The sequence below is a fragment of the Triticum dicoccoides genome, chromosome 7B (assembly GCF_002162155.2).
Source record: "Triticum dicoccoides isolate Atlit2015 ecotype Zavitan chromosome 7B, WEW_v2.0, whole genome shotgun sequence".
In the NCBI taxonomy this organism is placed as follows: Eukaryota; Viridiplantae; Streptophyta; class Magnoliopsida; order Poales; family Poaceae; genus Triticum; species Triticum dicoccoides.
In genome coordinates this window covers 551,251,537-551,268,957 of record NC_041393.1, presented here as the reverse complement: position 1 = coordinate 551,268,957, position 17,421 = coordinate 551,251,537, and the positions used below count along the sequence as shown (strand labels likewise).

General features: G+C 45.6%; 1 long non-coding RNA gene across 1 annotated transcript; it reads left to right on the top strand.

The window, feature by feature from the left end:
• The first annotated feature begins 11,896 nt into the window (after nucleotides 1-11,896).
• LOC119335610 lies at nucleotides 11,897-14,690 on the top strand. The gene is made up of 4 exons (XR_005161935.1): nucleotides 11,897-12,182; nucleotides 12,295-12,380; nucleotides 13,192-13,858; nucleotides 13,963-14,690. It is a non-coding gene; the product is annotated as an uncharacterized LOC119335610 (long non-coding RNA).
• The last annotated feature ends 2,731 nt before the right edge of the window (nucleotides 14,691-17,421 follow it).

Sequence of the window (17,421 nt, the reverse complement as noted above, 5' to 3'; positions counted from 1 at the left end):
ACTTATTTATTAAAAACAGAATTTTGACCAAACTTTGACTGGCTATATCTTTTAAAATAGTAGCCCAAATGATTTGATTCTTTTTCTGTTGTTTCTCAAATTTTGTCTAGTTTATTTTCATATTTATTTGAAAAAAATTCAGACAACTTTTTTGTACTATTTTGAAACTATGTGTTAATTTGAATATTTTCAAAAATAGGATTTTTGAAGAAGAAGGCAACTTTCAAAAGTGCACCCCACTTGCATACTCTTGAAGGCAAGCATTCTGAACCCTGGCATAATATTGTCGTGTGTTGATATGGTTACAACACCACCTTAACACGAAGTATCCGTTATTTTGTGTGATGATATGATCATACTCATGAGTGCATAATGAATGTTCCTTGCTTTTGGAACTTGATATGCTTGTGATAGTAATCACCCTCGTATGCCTTTCATGCCTATCGGAAGCAACTAGGGAAAGTCTCGGTCTTGGGTAGACACGAGCTTGTCTCTAGTTCCTCGTTGAGACAGTTGTGTTCGGTATGACATGATGAGGTATGATGAGTGGTGATTCTGTCTGTTATTTGAAATGTATTTGCTATGCTAATCATGCAGGGAATACTTAAACCTCCTGAGTCGACCGTAGGTCGAGTCTTGTTCGAGTAACCCCCATACTTGTTTCGTACTACCACTTGTCCCTGCCATAGGTAGGGTACGGTTCAGTAAGTTGTCAACCCCTTTCTAGCACACATCGTACAGAGAGGCCATGGTGGAAGATACCGACTGCATCCGATAGGCATGCCACCTGGTCTGGGGGCATGGGTGTTTCCGGTTGTAGCCGAGGGGGTAACTCCCCTAGTTTGCGCGCGTTATAAATTTTGTGATCCCATGCTAATCGAGGTTGTAGCCTTCCCACTTAGAGTTTTGCTTAACGAGTGTCGTGGGTGATTCCAGACACCGGTAAGTCAGGCTGGTGTGTGCGGTCAGGTGTGTTTTCAATTAAAAGACCGTAGGCGGAATTAGTCCCGATGGACTAACGGAATCCATTACTCGTGGGTAAAGAGTACACCCTCTGCAGAGATTACATCTATACGAATACCTGTGTCCATGGTTAAGGACTACAGTCTGGGATGGGTCAAGTGTCGGTCTTAATGTCGGTCTTCGGAGGAAAAATTACTAAACCCGAACATGGATCATGACTTGTGACTCTTGATGATTATGATCACTATTATTATGGACTAACCATTTATATTATTTGAATTGTTGAGTATCCATGGGACGGTTCTACCTCCTGGATATTCACTGTGATTATTTACTGCATAAGCCCTTTATGCGGTGTCGCACAGACGCCCGACTGTGGCATGTTTGTTACTTATTTCACTTATAAGCCCTTTATGTGGTATCGCACAGACGCCCGACTGTGGCATGTTTGTTATTTATTTACTTAAAAGCCCTTTATGTGGTGTCGCATAGACGCCCGACTATGGCATGTTTGTCATTTATTTACTTATAAGCCCTTTCTGTGGTGTCGCTCAGATGCCCGACTGAGGCATGCTTTAAATTATTATCCTTTCGATGTGTCGCTTCAGACACCCGATTGGTGCATGTTAATTCTACTGCATTATTTGCATATTCATGTTGTATATGAACAACCTGCTTGCATGCATCATGGATTTTATTTTATGACTGACATTGTGATCATAGAATATTTCATAGCATGATTATCAGTTGTTATATTATACCTGTGTTCATAATGTTTGCGAGTACATTCAAAAGTACTCACTGGCTTGTCCCTGGCTATTGTCTTGGCCAGATTCTTGAATGGAGAGGAAACTTGTACCGTTTTCTAAATCACTTTTAAACCGTTCAAAATTAGAAAAAACTTTCTACATGAAAACGTAGAGCATTTTCATAAGCTTTCCAAAACCATGTCATGTGCCTCAATTGGTTTAGCCGTTTAGAAATGACATCGAAAATACAAAGTCGGCTGTTTGGTTTGTGAAATTTTACGATTTTCTAAATTACTCTTTAACCGTAGGGAATTAGAGAAAACTTTCAACATGTGGAAGGAGCGGTTTTGCAGCAGCTTTCCAAAGCCATATTACTTGCCTCATTCTGATAAACGGTTTAGAAATGCGATCGAAATTACGATTCACGTTTTTTGTGTGAAGAAAAAACCGTTTTCAAAACTGCTCTTAAACCGCTTACATTTTGCGAAAATTTTAACTTGGGTCATGATACTCGTGTCCATAGCTTTCCAACAGCATATAGCAAGCCTTATTTGGGCAATGTTGCGGGAAGTTCAACCTAGCACAGGGGGAAGTTCAGGTCGAACAACTCAGGGAGTAAAATGGCAAAAAACGCGAGTTCTTCACGACCTGAGTGCAAAATCTGACTATGATTGAGATTCCTATCTAAAACGAGTATTTAGTTGCTAAAAATTATTTGAAAATTACACTTACATCACATGGAACACGACTAACCAGAAAAACTCGCGGTAGAAGGCATGGTTGCGAAGATAGCCCGAAGGTCGGGTTTGTACAAAAAGAAGTTTAGGCGCGCGTACAAACAAAAATACGTCACAGAAGTTCTACGTGAAAACAACATGAAGCTCAACTACTACGCTGAATGAATTTCAGATGAAAAACTTTTAAAATCATTGCGAGTATGAAAAATGATCAACACGGGAAAGTTGCGTGTTTACAGCAGCTTTCCATCGGTATATCACTTGCTCAATTCCGGTGAGTGGATGGAGAGCTAGGAGTAGTGGATAGAGATATACGAGCAAAAAAAGCACGTGAAAAATAGAGTGAAGTTCAAGTGCACGTGCCGAGAAGTTCAGGTTCTTCGCGCGATGTATTTTTGAAGTATCAGTTTCGCGATAAAGGCAGAACGAATGATCTCGCCATTTTCGCAATTACTTGAAAAACGGCTAGGAATCAGAGAAAACCATCAACAAGAAAAAGTTTCATATTTTCCGTAGCTTTTCAGCGGTATATTATTTACCCCATTTCGATAAAGTATGTAGAAATTATGCCAAAAATACGCTTTTAGCCATTTTCCAATTTGACTTAAAACTGTAAGGAATTAGGAGAAACAATATATATGAAAAAAATTCGCATTTTCTCAAGCTTTCCAACGCCGTATTATTTGTTGCATTCGGCCGTATGGTTGAAAAATTATCTTGAAAATACGAACTCGGTGGAACTTGTACCGTTTTCAGAATAACTTTTAAACCGTTCCAAATTAGAAAAAACTTTTAACATGAAAAAGTAGCGCATTTTCACAAGCTTTCCAACGCCATATCATTTGCCTCAAATGGATTAGCCGTTTAGAAATTACATTGAAAATACAAACTCGGCTGTTCGGTTTGCGAAATTTTACGATTTTCGAAATTACTCTTTATCCATAAGGAATTGGAGAAAACTTTCAACATGTGAATGAGCGGTTTTGCAGCAGCTTTCCAATGCTATATTATTTACCTCATTCCGATAAATGGTTTAGAAATGCGATCAAAAATATGATTCACGTTTTTTGTATGAAGAAAAAACGGATTTCAAAACTACTCTTAAACCGCTTACATTTTGCCAAAAATTGAACTTGGATCATGATATTGGTATCCATAGCTTTCCAACGGTATATTGCAAGCCCCATTTGGACACTTTTTAGCAGAAGTTCAACCCAGTACAGAGAGAAATTCAGGCGCGTTACTCAGGCAGTTCAGGTTGTGATCAGAATATTATTCTGATCTCGTGATCAGAATAGTGTTTATGTATATATATATATATGTGTGTGTGTGTGTGTGTGTGTGTGTGTATGTATGAGTGCATCAAAACTTTTTTATCGAAAAAATTCATCAAAAGTCATGGAATTTACAAACTTTGGTCGTAAAAACATATGAAATATGAGATACAAAAAAGACAGTGCAAAACAAAAACAAAAATGGAAGGGAAAAAAATTAGAGCAGTGGTTACCGAGGGTCGATTCTCGGCTCTCTGCAATGGCCACCTTTTCCGAGAGGCGCTCTCGGTAAAGTATCTAACCTAGATCTCTTTCCTTCTTGTGCATTCTCGATAATATGTATTATAATTTTGTTGTTGTTTTGTTCCATGCTTGGCAAACAACCTTAGCACATCATAATTACCGTCTTGTGTTTTCTTCTTTGGATGGGCCTCGTCCGGTTCTAGAGACCGGCACCCCTCCGGTGGCCCCAGCAGTCTAGGGCGTTGTTTGGCACCTAGAAGGGGTAGGCCACGGGGAATAACTGCTTCTTCGTGTTAGTGCATATCATCGCGAGATGACATACCAAGTCTAGGCCCGTTCTGTCACGGGATCACCCACCGAAGACTCTGTCTCGGGGACGAACGCAGCTGATCCTCGACGTTCCCTCCCGTGTGTATGGTTTGTGAGGCACGTGCCACGTCAAGGACGTGCGTTGCTTATTCAAATAGCACACCTCACCTCGATGCATATGCATGGGCCACACACATGTAGGGGTGCCCTCCCTCCCTCGGACGTTCTCCATATCGAGCACCCATCCGGTGGCCCCGTCGGTCTAGGGCGTTATTCGACACCGAGAGGGTGTAATCCACGGTGAATAACTGCTTCTCCGGGTTAGTGCATGTCATTGCGAGATGACAGACCAAGTCTAGGCTCGTTCTGTCATGGGATCACCCACCGAAGATTCTATCTCGGGGACGGACGCAGCCGGCCCTCGACGTTCCCGCCCGTGTGTGTGGTTTGTGAGGCACATGTCACGTCAAGGACGTGCTTTGCTTATTCAAATAGCACACCACCCCTGCATGCATGTGCATGGGCCACATGCATGTAGGGGTGCCCTCCCCCCTCGGGCGGTCTCTATATCGAGCACCCATCCGGTGGCCCCGGCGGTCTAGGGCATTATTCGGCACCGAGAAGGTGTAGTCCATGGTGAATAACTGCTTCTCCGTGTTAGTGCATGCCATCGCAAGATAACAGACCAAGTCTAGGCCCATTCTTCGAGATAGTCTATGGGTATCAAGAGGGAATGTGTCCGGTTTGTGCAGAAAGTGCGGGTCCTGTTGCTCCGTTGGCCTCAAAACTTCTTGTGCTCCCAAAGGAGGCCATCACATGTATATGCATGGGCTATCCGGTGGCCCCGACGGTCTAGGAAGTTGACTGGCACCAAGGGAGGGGGTAGGCCACGGTCAACAACTGCTTCTTCTCATGTTTTTTTACTTTACACTCTTTGAAATTCTCTCTCAGTGCCGGTCTAGGAAGTTGGCCGACACCGAGAGAGGGGGTAGGCCATGGTCAACAACTGCCTCTTCTCATGTTTTTTACTTTACACTCTTTAATGTTCTCTCTCGGCGCCGGTCTAGAAAGTTGACCGGCACTGAGAGAGGGGGTAGGCCACGGTCAACAACTACTTCTTCTCATGTTTTTTTACTTTACACTCTTTAAAGTTGAGTTTTGAACAAATCTAACCTAAAAAGAATATATGAGTGCATCAAAAGTCATGGAATTTACAAACTTTGGTCGTAAATATATGAGTGCATCAAAAGTCTTTTATCGAAAAAATACATCAAAAGTCATGGAATTTACAAACTTTGGTCGTAAAGCATATGAAATATGAGATACAAAAAAGATAGTGCAAAACAAAAACAAAAAGAAAAGGGGAAAAAATTAGAGCAGTGGTTATCGAGGGTCGATATTCGGCTCTCGGTAATGGCCACCTTTTCCGAGAGTCGCTCTCGGTAAAGCATCTAACCTAGATCCTAACCTTTCCCCTTTATTTTCTATCTTCATTCCCCTCCTCTCTTCCCTGCGCCACCGCCTCCGCCGACTTTGAAATCGCCACCGCCGCCGCCGCCGCCAGCCCTCAACCGCCACCAACTACCGCCGCCACCCCTCCTCCACTGCCCCAACTGCGTCCACCGCCCCCAACTATCGCCGCCACGGTGCTTCATGGGTGGCGGCCAGTGCGGCGGCTCTTTGATGTGACCCAACGACGACCGACGCAGTGGAGCTCCTCCAGCAGCGCGGCAGCTGAAGATGCCCTCAGGTGTGTACACCCATCCCACTGAACATATGCAAATTTGTTGAAGAAGATGAGAATTGGGAAAATTCAGTTCATAGGTGCTCCACTAGGGGCTAGTAATTCAGTTCATAGGGTATTTTTAGGTGCTCCACTAGGTCCATGATGATCTAGTTCTAGATATTTTTAGGTGCTCCACTAGGATGTTTGAGTTGCACAACATGATTATGCTGCTGTATACTACTGTAATGTACTCCCTCCGTAAACTAATATAAGAGCGTTTAGATCACTAAAATAGTGATCTAAACACTCTTATATTAGTTTACAGAGGGAGTACAGTTTATGGTGCTGAGGAATTTAATACCATGGCAAAACTGGCTACAAACAACCAAAGCTGAAATTGTGGGTCAAGTTCATCATAATATGCTACTGTATACTACCGTAATGTACAGTTTTCAGCCTATTTTTCATGTTTTTGAGGAGTTGATATTGTCCAGTGCATGATAATGTGCTCATGTTGCTTATGTATATTTTTCAGCTATTGTAATGTATAGTTTTCCGCCTATTTTTTCATATATTTGAACAGTTCATATTGTCCAGTGCATGATAATATGCTCCTGTTGCCTATGTACTCTTTTCAGTCAATTTTTCATGTATTTTGGACAAGTGGTATGGTTAATATTCACCATATATATTTTGTTTTTCAGATTCCGATGGGAGCACTGGTAGTAAGTACCGGAGAGTCCCGACTGGTAGGACCGAGTCGTCCGCCTCCCATCAGGCCACAACCGAGGCATCGTCATCATCGGATGGCGATGTCGGAGTGGACTTAGATGCACCAGATCCGCTCGCTACCAGTCGGGCGACATGGAGGCCTCGGACGGCTCGGGGTCTACCTCGAGCAACACTTCCAAGAGGAAGAAATCCGGGCGTGGTCCGGGGAAGGTCCCGAAACCAACTGCTGCCAGCAACCGTCCTGTCATTTGCCCGACAGGAGAGGGGTAAGCAAGCATTTCATTTGCATCATATTTTGGATGCCACAACTTTGACACTCACATATCCTTGTCTTTTATATCATGTAGTCAGTGGGAATTTATCCCGACACAACCTAAGGGGGCACGCCTGCCGAACCACATCATCGGCTTCCTCTTGAGGAAGCACTTCCCTGGATTTTCCAAGCGGGGTGATGACGATCCGCTGTCGCCAGGTTTAACCTGGGAGCATTACCTACACAACAAGGATGAGCACGATGTCACCATAGCCACTCGGGTCATCAATGATTTTTTTGTAAGTATCTTCGCTCAGACCACTGCATTTTTCCATATCCAAATCCTTGCTTGCGTGGATGGTGAGAAGATGCCATATGCTTTCTTGTAGCAAACATTTGCTTGCGTGGATGGTGAGGAGCAAAAGGCGATCAAAGGCATCGTGAAATCTGCCCGAAAGATACTCTCTGACACCAAGCACATGCTACGGTCAAAGCTGTGATGCAGTGCCGGCCGCTCGACGAGAAGGGAGAGAAGATGACAAGGAAGACTGCTTGCCAGACCAACTTGTCGTGAGAAGAATACCTGTCAGTGGTAAGTGACTACATCGGTTGCTAGTACTTTGATTCATCCCTCTTGTTCGTCAATTATTCGATTTTGTCTGACTAGGTGAAGGAACCCTGGATGAAGGACGATTGTTGGGAGGCCCTGGTTGACATGTGATGTGACCCAGCATGGCAGGCGCAGCATGTGGAGAAGGGAAACGAACGAGACAAAATGCCAGGCCCGGCTCATGTCCAGGGGAGCCGGAACCTAACCGCTCTCAAGCAACACATGGTATGTGGATTAAGATGTTAACTTTTTCGCACGGTGCATCTTGGTTCATTCAACTTGATGCTTAATTTTGCAGGAGGCGAAGGTTGGTCGCCCAGTCCACATCCTGGAAGCCTGGAAAGAAGGCCACAAGGGGAAGGATGGCGCCGAGTTCTGCAGCGAGTCGGCGGAGGAGAAGTGGGGGACCTTCAGAGAGGTCTTCTAGGAGGTGCACGGGCAGGAAGCCGAACCTACGTCCAAGCCCCTTGATCCTGAGCTTCTCATCATTGCTGGCCAAGGGAAGGGCCATGGCCGCCACCTCCTTTGCAACGGGGCGATCGCCACCTCCTCGCATCGCAAGCTGCATGAGATACGCGCGTTGAGCACCAGCTCACCTCCGTCCATACGGAGTCGCCCAACCGCCGCATCACGTGAGATAGCGCGTCTCAAGGTTAGCATCCTAACCTTTCATTTATGTCCATGCCTCGAAATAGCACCATTTCAACCTATATGAGCCTAATGCCATGTTACAGGATTTAATGGCGCAGCGGGCTGTTGAAGAGGAGCAAAGGCGGCAGGCTAAGCAGGAGTCCAGAGAAAAGGAACGGGAAGACATGAACAAGAGGTTGAAGCTGCTTGAGGATCAACTACAGGTAGAACATTATCTAAACTAGAGTAGAAGATTCATTACATAGGGACGGACCACCCTTACGTGACTCTACTCTTATAGTTTCTTATGCAATCTCGAAGCAGTGCAAGTGATGCCCCTCCTCCTCCTCCGGAATGTTAACCCAATGGCTTCTCCTCCTCAAGATGATCTATATATGAACAAGTGTACTTCTATTGTGACGTGCACGTGTTTTGCAAGTAGTGACAATATGTATGAATTTGCGACTTGTGTGTGACCTCTACTAGGATAATACATTCGACTTGTGTGTGACAATATGTGGACTATCCCTAATTATGCATATATATGTGGACTAGATCAAATTATGCCTATATATGATCAAATTATGCCTATATATGTGTGGACTAGATCAAATTATGCATATATATGATCAAATTGCACTGTAGTTGTTTTTATCTGCAGGGATCAGAAAAGAAATAGCTTAACAGCAGAATGGATGGGAAAGATTTCCGAGTGCAACACTCGGAAAACGATATACTACCGAGAGCACCTCTCGGAAACATGGTCGTCTGGGAGATACTACTGTTGTGCCATAAGTTTTCCGAGAGCAGCTCTCGGAAAAGAAGGCGGGCATTGCCGAGACAAGCTCTCGGCAAAGATATGTAAACTTTCAGCTGCCATGTGGGCCACGCTGTCCTACTGGTCAGGAGGATTGCCGAGAGCAGCTCTTGGCAAAGATATCGTCATTTTTTTCAAAAATATTTAGCAAGTTATTTGAAACTTTTGCTGATAAATGTGACCAGTGGGACCACATGTCAGTTAGAAAGAACAAACACAAAAAAAGAAAATAGGATGTGGCATATGCTTTGCCGAGTGTCGTATGGTGGCTCTCGGTAATGTACGCAGTAACTGACGGAGCCGTCTGCTGCGGACGGGCATGCCACATGGCTCCTCTTTGCCGTGAGCTGCTCTCGGCGTCTGCAGGGTTTGCCGTGTGGTGCCTCTTTGCCGTGAGGCAGTGACGGCAAAGATGGCAGTTTACCGTGAAGCTGGGTTTGCCGAGAGTGACACACGGTAAAGTTTGCTTTGCCGAGTGTCCGTGTTTTAGCACTCAGCGAAGAGCATTACACCCGGCGTACGTGAAAATTCCAGTAATGATTACCTCCAGCATAACTTGGTAAGTTTCAACAACCGATACATATCATATTGTGTTGGCCAAATTACTTACTTTTTTAGGGGAGGCCGAATTACTTACTAGTGCTACTAAATGAATGCTACATATCTTCCTCCCACATTTTTTGTAGGTTATTTTCAAGCCTATCAAATGGATCTGCATGTGATCCTTTCTTCGCCAAGAGGAGGACTGCACGTTCATGGTCTCTGTGTACAATTGATGGAAGACTTTGGTTCGGGTTTTATCTAACTGATATGGTGGTGGCCTAATAATGAGACTTGCGATGGATGAGATCTCATATCTTCTGATTATTTCTCTCTGGCTGCCAAGTGTGGCGTTTATGTCGTCTTTATTGTCTCGATACTGTAAATCTTCCGCATAAATAATTGAGGGTTGCGTGAATCAATCCATGCATAGGCCGGGGTGTTATCCCTCTTTTTGAGAGAGAGGAAATATGGAGCTCACTTATAAGACCTCGATAGCGAAAGGATGAGAAGGATATGTACCATACAACATCTGATAGGAGAGAGAGGCAGAGGGAAGGGATCTCCGTTCGAGCTTGATGCTCATCAGAAGCACCTCCACATGTCCCGCTAGAAGCAAGACAAATTACCTAGCGATACTGACCCAACACGTAGATAGAATACCTAAAAAAACAACCTCTCCGCCAACCTTCACTTTAGTTCCAGAATCGTCAGAGCGAGCGCGCCCAGGTGGTGTCTCCTACGGCGATGTCCAGGCTAGTCATCAAACAGGAACTGCGGGAGCTGCCAGGGGCTAGAAACCAACAACGTTATCAAGGGCCAGGTTTTGTAGTTTGCATACACAAAATCGTCGTTGACTGGGCATGGAGCTCCCTTAACGACCGCTAATTGGAGCTGGGGTGTGCACTGATTTTTGAATAGGAGGCTTGAGATGACTTTGGCATTGAATTAATTAATCCATAACCAGGTATTCAGGCTTTGCTTCCTAGCTTGGGATTAATTTGTTTTTCTTCTGAAAAGGGATGATCCCAGCCTTTGCACCGGTTTGATCCATGAAGCCAGCTTGAAGATCCACATGGACATAGCAAAGCGCAACAAGAACAGAAAAGATATATACCAAACTGGTAAAATTAAGCAAATCGCTGAAGCTATGAGGGTCGCCTGCACCAACCATGAAGCCAGGTCTTTTGCTACAGAGGGGCCGCGCCTACGTGGCTCAAGAGTTGAAGAATGTCATCGGTAGAACGGCAACACACCTGAAAGCTTCAAAGCACAAATCCCCAAAATGAAGCAGCGCTGAAACTGTCCAAACCAATGCTCCACAGTTCCCCACCTGCACTCACAGCGACAACCAAGCAATGCGTCGGACTCTAAGGGCATCTCCAAGCTACTAGTTATCAAACAGACCTCACCAAATCTCCATGATCATGTCTGGGCATATCCGCACACATCGGGCTAGATGCCAGCCATCCAGAACTACACCCTTAAAATTATGTATTCGATTTGGAGAACGGCGATGGAGCGGACGAGCTCGCCTGCTCCCGCTACCTGTGCCAATCGAACAAGGACGCGTCGGGACGTGCATTGAATGCGAAAGTAGAGGCCAGGAGGAGGGTGCGTAGCGTGGAACAGGATTATACGATGAACCCACCGTTTGATATGACGATCCCGTCACGGAAGCAGCTCACATGTTCCGACGGTACAGGCTTATGAATAGGTGACGTTTCAAAGCTTTCTTAAAAATGAAAAAAAAACCTCTTAGCGCTCCCGCGACGCTCCCCGCGAGCACCATGGGAGAACCCTAGCGCCGCCACCCTCCGGGCGTCCTCCTTCCCTTCTTCCCCACGCCGCCGTCGGTGGGCGCGGGCGGCGGCAGGGATTCTCCTCCTCTCCCTTCTGAATTCATGGGCTGCGGGGGGAGGGGGGGCTTCTGTGGCGGGGGCGCGGGCGCGGTTTCGGCCTCTGGCGGCGGGGTCAGGCGGTGCGGCGCTGTTGCGGGGCGTCCCGGTCGGCTCCGGGGTATGGCAGCGGCGGCCGGCTGGGACTCTGCCTAGATCCGGTTCGTCTCTTCCCTTGGTGCCTCGGGTGCTACTCGAGGCTGAAGTGTTCGCGGCGCAGCTGGGGTGGCCTGCCGGCGGTGGCATGGATGGCTAGGACGCATCGGGCTTCCTGGTCCAGGGAGCGAGCGTGGCTGTTGGGCGGAGGTGCGTTCGGTGGCGGTGTATCTGCAGTTCTGCACATCGGCTCCCTACGGCGCGGGCTGAGAGTGCCGTGGCCTGGTGACCCCGAGGTCGTCGGGCGGCAGGTGCAGACGGCAGCTCTTCTCACGGGCGTGGAGGCGGGGCTGAGGTTAGTGGGTGGTGGCTATGGTGTTGAACGGCGGTGACGGACTTGGCTAGGCGAGCCGAGGGGTTATGCAGAGAATAAGACTGACACTGTTGTAGTTCCTATAGTCGGAAACAACTTTGATTCACTTGGAGAAGCATATGACTATTTACAATCTGTATTCCTGGGAAATTAGGTTTGGAATTAGGTATGGAAAAAGGAGACTGAACGTTGAGAGAACAAAATGTATGCAGGAGATAGCTGCGACTGCTCGGTTAGTATTACTTTCTATTCACCGTTGGCATAACAAAACTTTCTATTCAGACTTATGCTTGTGCCAAGAAAAAAAATCTGACATATTGTTATTTGTTACAAACATTTTGCAGGGGGTCCCAAAAAGAAGTAATACACGGTCTTGCCGGTGTAGGTGCCCAGCGATGATATGGTTGCTCCGGTCAAAAGACAACAGCTGGTACATAAACGAGCACATGACATCCCATAATCACTCTCTTACAGATAAGTCTGGCTAGAAACTATACTCGTAGACATACAGATATATATACACATGACCTTGTTAAGTAGCTCCGTCAAAATAATATTTGCTTCAGCAAGGTGTACAATATAATTTATACACTCGGATTGCCACCATAAAACGTTCTCTTGGATATAGCTTTTCGGTGCCACCAAAAATTGTTTCTATTGGTGTCGATGATCACTCGTAAAATGAAAAGAATTGGGTGGTGTGTTGAAATTGTGAGATAGCCATGTAGGACGAGGTGCTCTATTGTACTTGAGTAAGGATCTGGAGTATTAGTCGTGTTCTTGCCTGAAGGACTTACTTTTAGACTAGACTATTTACAGATCAGAGACTGACATTCACATGTGAATTACTTAATTCCATATGTTACAACTTAATACCGTACTTAGTACAGTACTATTACTGACTTTGGTTTATTGAGTGACCTTGCATCAGTACCATATTTAGCATCTATAGAACACTTGTGTAGTTTCTTGGTTTTAAATATTTAATCAGCTTCCATCCACTTCAAATGTAGTTAATTGGCCTTAGTTTTATCAGCAGTCCATTACTCCCTCTATTCCAAAATAGATGACTCAACTTTGTATTAACTTTAGTATAAAGTTGGGTCATCTATTTTGGAACGGAGGGAGTATTTGATAATTGATAGACTTAGAATTGAAGTAGCTTTTGTACAGCATGGCAGCTGCTGTCGAATATGAATGATGATTGATGAATGCTTGCTCCTTGTACTGCTTGCCGTTAGGTAGCATGGCATGGGGGGACGAGGATCAATCAAGCACTTGATAAAAGAGACACCAAATGGAGAAGTATTATCTATTCTGATCTCTTTCTCATTAATTTTCTATCTTAACTCTATATTTACATGGCATATTTTTATTTTATTTCATATATACTCGCCGTATTTCTGAATGGCTGTTTCTGGAACATGTCGTATCCTATGTCCCCGTATGCGTATCCCCGTCTTTCCGTCCCCGTGTCCATGCTTTTTAGCTTATTACTACCTATATTTGTGAAATGTCTTAATGTTGTTGTGCTATATTTACGAAATTTTATACATCAGATTGTGTGCTTAATACTGCTACACTTGCAAAATGTCCGATGATCGGTTTCGGATATGATAAGTTTGAATGGGTACAATGCAGCTGGGACTAACCAAATAGTTAATCAATAGCAGGGATTACAAGGTTGCTAGGGAATCAACCTCCACAAAGATTGATTGACAAGTACGGGATCAACCCAATCACTGGGTGGATTAGTTCCACTAGGGGATTGGCCGGTCCCCCTATAACCAAACAAGGCCTACGGTTGTCCTGCATCTGGTGGAACATCGTAACAAAGATGGACTTTGCCTTAAACGTGTAGCCAGTTTCAGAAATGGTGTTCATCGTGTACTTTGTTTTTCCTGTAGGGTGAGTCTAGTTTCTGTTTTTTTGGTTTGGACCTACATAAATTATGTTGTTCAATCATACGGGCGGGGGTTCTAACTTGTGGAGCCCATGTCATGAATTTGCAGGCAGCACGGGTGATGAAAGCTAACACGTCATCGGAGCAGCATGCGAGTGAGGTGTACACTAGGGCCCATGTTCGAGAAGTTTGGCCAGATACTGTAGGAAGCAGGGCAGTACAGGGTCGAACCTGTTGAGCAAGGCATGAAGTACCTAGTGCGGCGGCACAATTCGGAGAGGCATGACAAACGGTGCAAGGTGGTGTATGAGGTCACAGTTGATGGAGGGGGTGATCAGTTTCTGCGGCAACTTCGAGCACACGAGAATGTTGTGCAGTCATTCACTGAAGGCACATAAAATTTGTTCAAATGCTTCATGCCTATAGCGACAGTGTTTAATGACCAACATGTGACATCTCGATTAATGATGCTACTCAGGTGCAAGTCATGGATTTTATGGGAGTCACGGAGACACACCAGACAGATGTGACATGCTGAAGAAACCGAGGAGGTAGCTGAAATGCACCCACTGTGCCGTAGGTGGTCACCGGCGAAACATGTGCGGAAACCCAAGTATGGTGCTTCATGCAGTGCCTCCTGCTGAAACCCCAATCCGGCTGGAGGTGACAGTTGTGTAGTTAGCTTTGTTTCTAGTTTTGCGTCCAATTTGTACAATTTGATTTTGTCTTGTGAGCTAGTAGGATAGTAGGATTTTCCTAAACCTGTGTGCATTTAACGTAACCCTGTGTCACCCGCAAAATAAGCTACAAGTATTGTGAAAAATTATGATTGTTAACGAGGCATGTTCGTATATTTTCTCAGATCACTTCCTATTGTTGCTGCATTATGTTGGAAATATGCCCTAGAGGCAATAATAAATTGATTATTATTATATTTCCTTGTTCATGATAATCATTTATTATCCATGCTAGAATTGTATTGATAGGAAACTCAGATACATGTGTGGATACATAGACAACACCATGTCCCTAGTAAGCCTCTAGTTGACTAGCTCGTTAATCAATAGATGGTTACGGTTTCCTGACCATGGACATTGGATGTCGTTGATAACGGGATCACATCATTAGGAGAATGATGTGATGGACAAGACCCAATCCTAAGCCTAGCACAAGATCATGTAGTTCGTATGCTAAAGCTTTTCTAATGTCAAGTATCATTTCCTTAGACCATGAGATTGTGCAACTCCCGGATACCGTAGGAGTGCTTTGGGTGTGCCAAACGTCACAACGTAACTGGGTGGCTATAAAGGTACACTACGGGTATCTCTGAAAGTGTCTGTTGCGTTGGCACGAATCGAGATTGGGATTTTGTCACTCCGTGTAAACGGAGAGGTATCTCTGGGCCCACTCGGTAGGACATCATCATAATGTGCACAATGTGATCAAGGAGTTGATCACGGGATGATGTGTTACGGAACGAGTAAAGAGACTTGCCGGTAACGAGATTGAACAAGGTATCGGTATACCGACGATCGAATCTCGGGCAAGTACCATACCGCTAGACAAAGGGAATTGTATACGGGATCGATTGAGTCCTTGACATCGTGGTTCATCCGATGAGATCATCGTGGAACATGTGGGAGCCAACATGGGTATCCAGATCCCGCTGTTGGTTATTGACCGGAGAACGTCTCGGTCATGTCTGCATGTCTCCCGAACCCGTAGGGTCTACACACTTAAGGTTCGATGACGCTAGGGTTATAAAGGAAGCTTGTATGTGGTTACCGAATGTTGTTCGGAATCCCGGATGAGATCCCGGACGTCACGAGGAGTTCCGGAATGGTCCGGAGGTAAAGATTTATATATGGGAAGTCCTGTTTCGGCCATCGGGACAAGTTTCGGGGTCATCGGTATTGTACCGGGACCACCGGAAGGGTCCCGGGGGCCCACCGGGTGGGGCCACCTGCCCCGGGGGGCCACATGGGCTGTAGGGGGTGCGCCTTGGCCTACATGGGCCAAGGGCACCAGCCCCTAGAGGCCCATGCGCCAAGATATAGGAAAAAGGGGAGAGTCCTCAAGGGGGAAGGCACCTCCGAGGTGCCTTGGGGAGGATGGACTCCTCCCCCCCTCTTAGCCGCACCCCTTTCTTGGAGGAAGGGGCAAGGCTGCGCCTCCCCCCTCTCCCCTGCCCCTATATATAGTGGAGGGGAGGGAGGGCATCCATACCTGAGCCCTTGGCGCCTCCCTCCCTCCCGTGACACCTCCTCCTCTCCCGTAGGTGCTTGGCGAAGCCCTGCAGGATTGCCACGCTCCTCCATCACCACCACGCCGTTGTGCTGCTGCTGGATGGAGTCTTCCTCAACCTCTCCCTCTCTCCTTGCTGGATCAAGGCGTGGGAGACATCGTCGAGCTGTACGTGTGTTGAACGCGGAGGTGCCGTCCGTTCGGCACTAGGATCATCGGTGATCTGAATCACGACGAGTACGACTCCATCAACCCCGTTCACTTGAACGCTTCCGCTTAGCGATCTACAAGGGTATGTAGATGCACTCCCCTTTCTACTCGTTACTGGTCTCTCCATAGATAGATCTTGGTGTTACGTAGGAAATTTTTTGAATTTCTGCTACGTTCCCCAATAGTGGCATCATGAGCTAGGTCTATTGCATAGATTCTTTGCACGAGTAGAACACAAAGTAGTTGTGGGCGTCGATATTGTTCAATATGCTTGCCGTTACTAGTCTTATCTTGATTCGGCGGCATCGTGGGATGAAGCGGCCCGGACCAACCTTACACGTACGCTTACGTGAGACCGGTTCCACCGACAAACATGCACTAGTTGCATAAGGTGGCTGGCGGGTGTCTGTCTCTCCCACTTTAGTCGGATCGGATTCGATGAAAAGGGTCCTTATGAAGGGTAAATAGCAATTGGCATATCACGTTGTGGTTCATGCGTAGGTAAGAAACGTTCTTGCTAGAAACCCATAGCAGCCACGTAAAACATGCAAACAACAATTAGAGGACGTCTAACTTGTTTTTGCAGGGTATGCTATGTGATGTGATATGGCCAAAAAGGATGTGATGAATGATATATGTGATGTATGAGATTGATCATGTTCTTGTAATAGGAATCACGACTTGCATATCGATGAGTATGACAACCGGCAGGAGCCATAAGAGTTGTCTTTATTTATTTGTGACCTGCGTGTCAACTTAAACGTCATGTAATTACTTTACTTTATTGCTAACTGTTAGCCATAGTAGTAGAAGTAATAGTTGGCGAGGCAACTTCATGAAGACACGATGATGGAGATCATGATGATGGAGATCATGGTGTCATGCCGGTGACGATGATGATCATGGAGCCCCGAAGATGGAGATCAAAAGGAGCAAAGTGATGATGGCCATATCATGTCACTATTTGATTGCATGTGATGTTTATCATGTTTATACATCTTATTTGCTTAGAACGATGGTAGTAAATAAGATGATCCCTTACAACAATTTCAAGAAGTGTTCTCCCCTAACTGTGCACCGTTGCGACAGTTCGTGTTTCGAAGCACCACGTGAT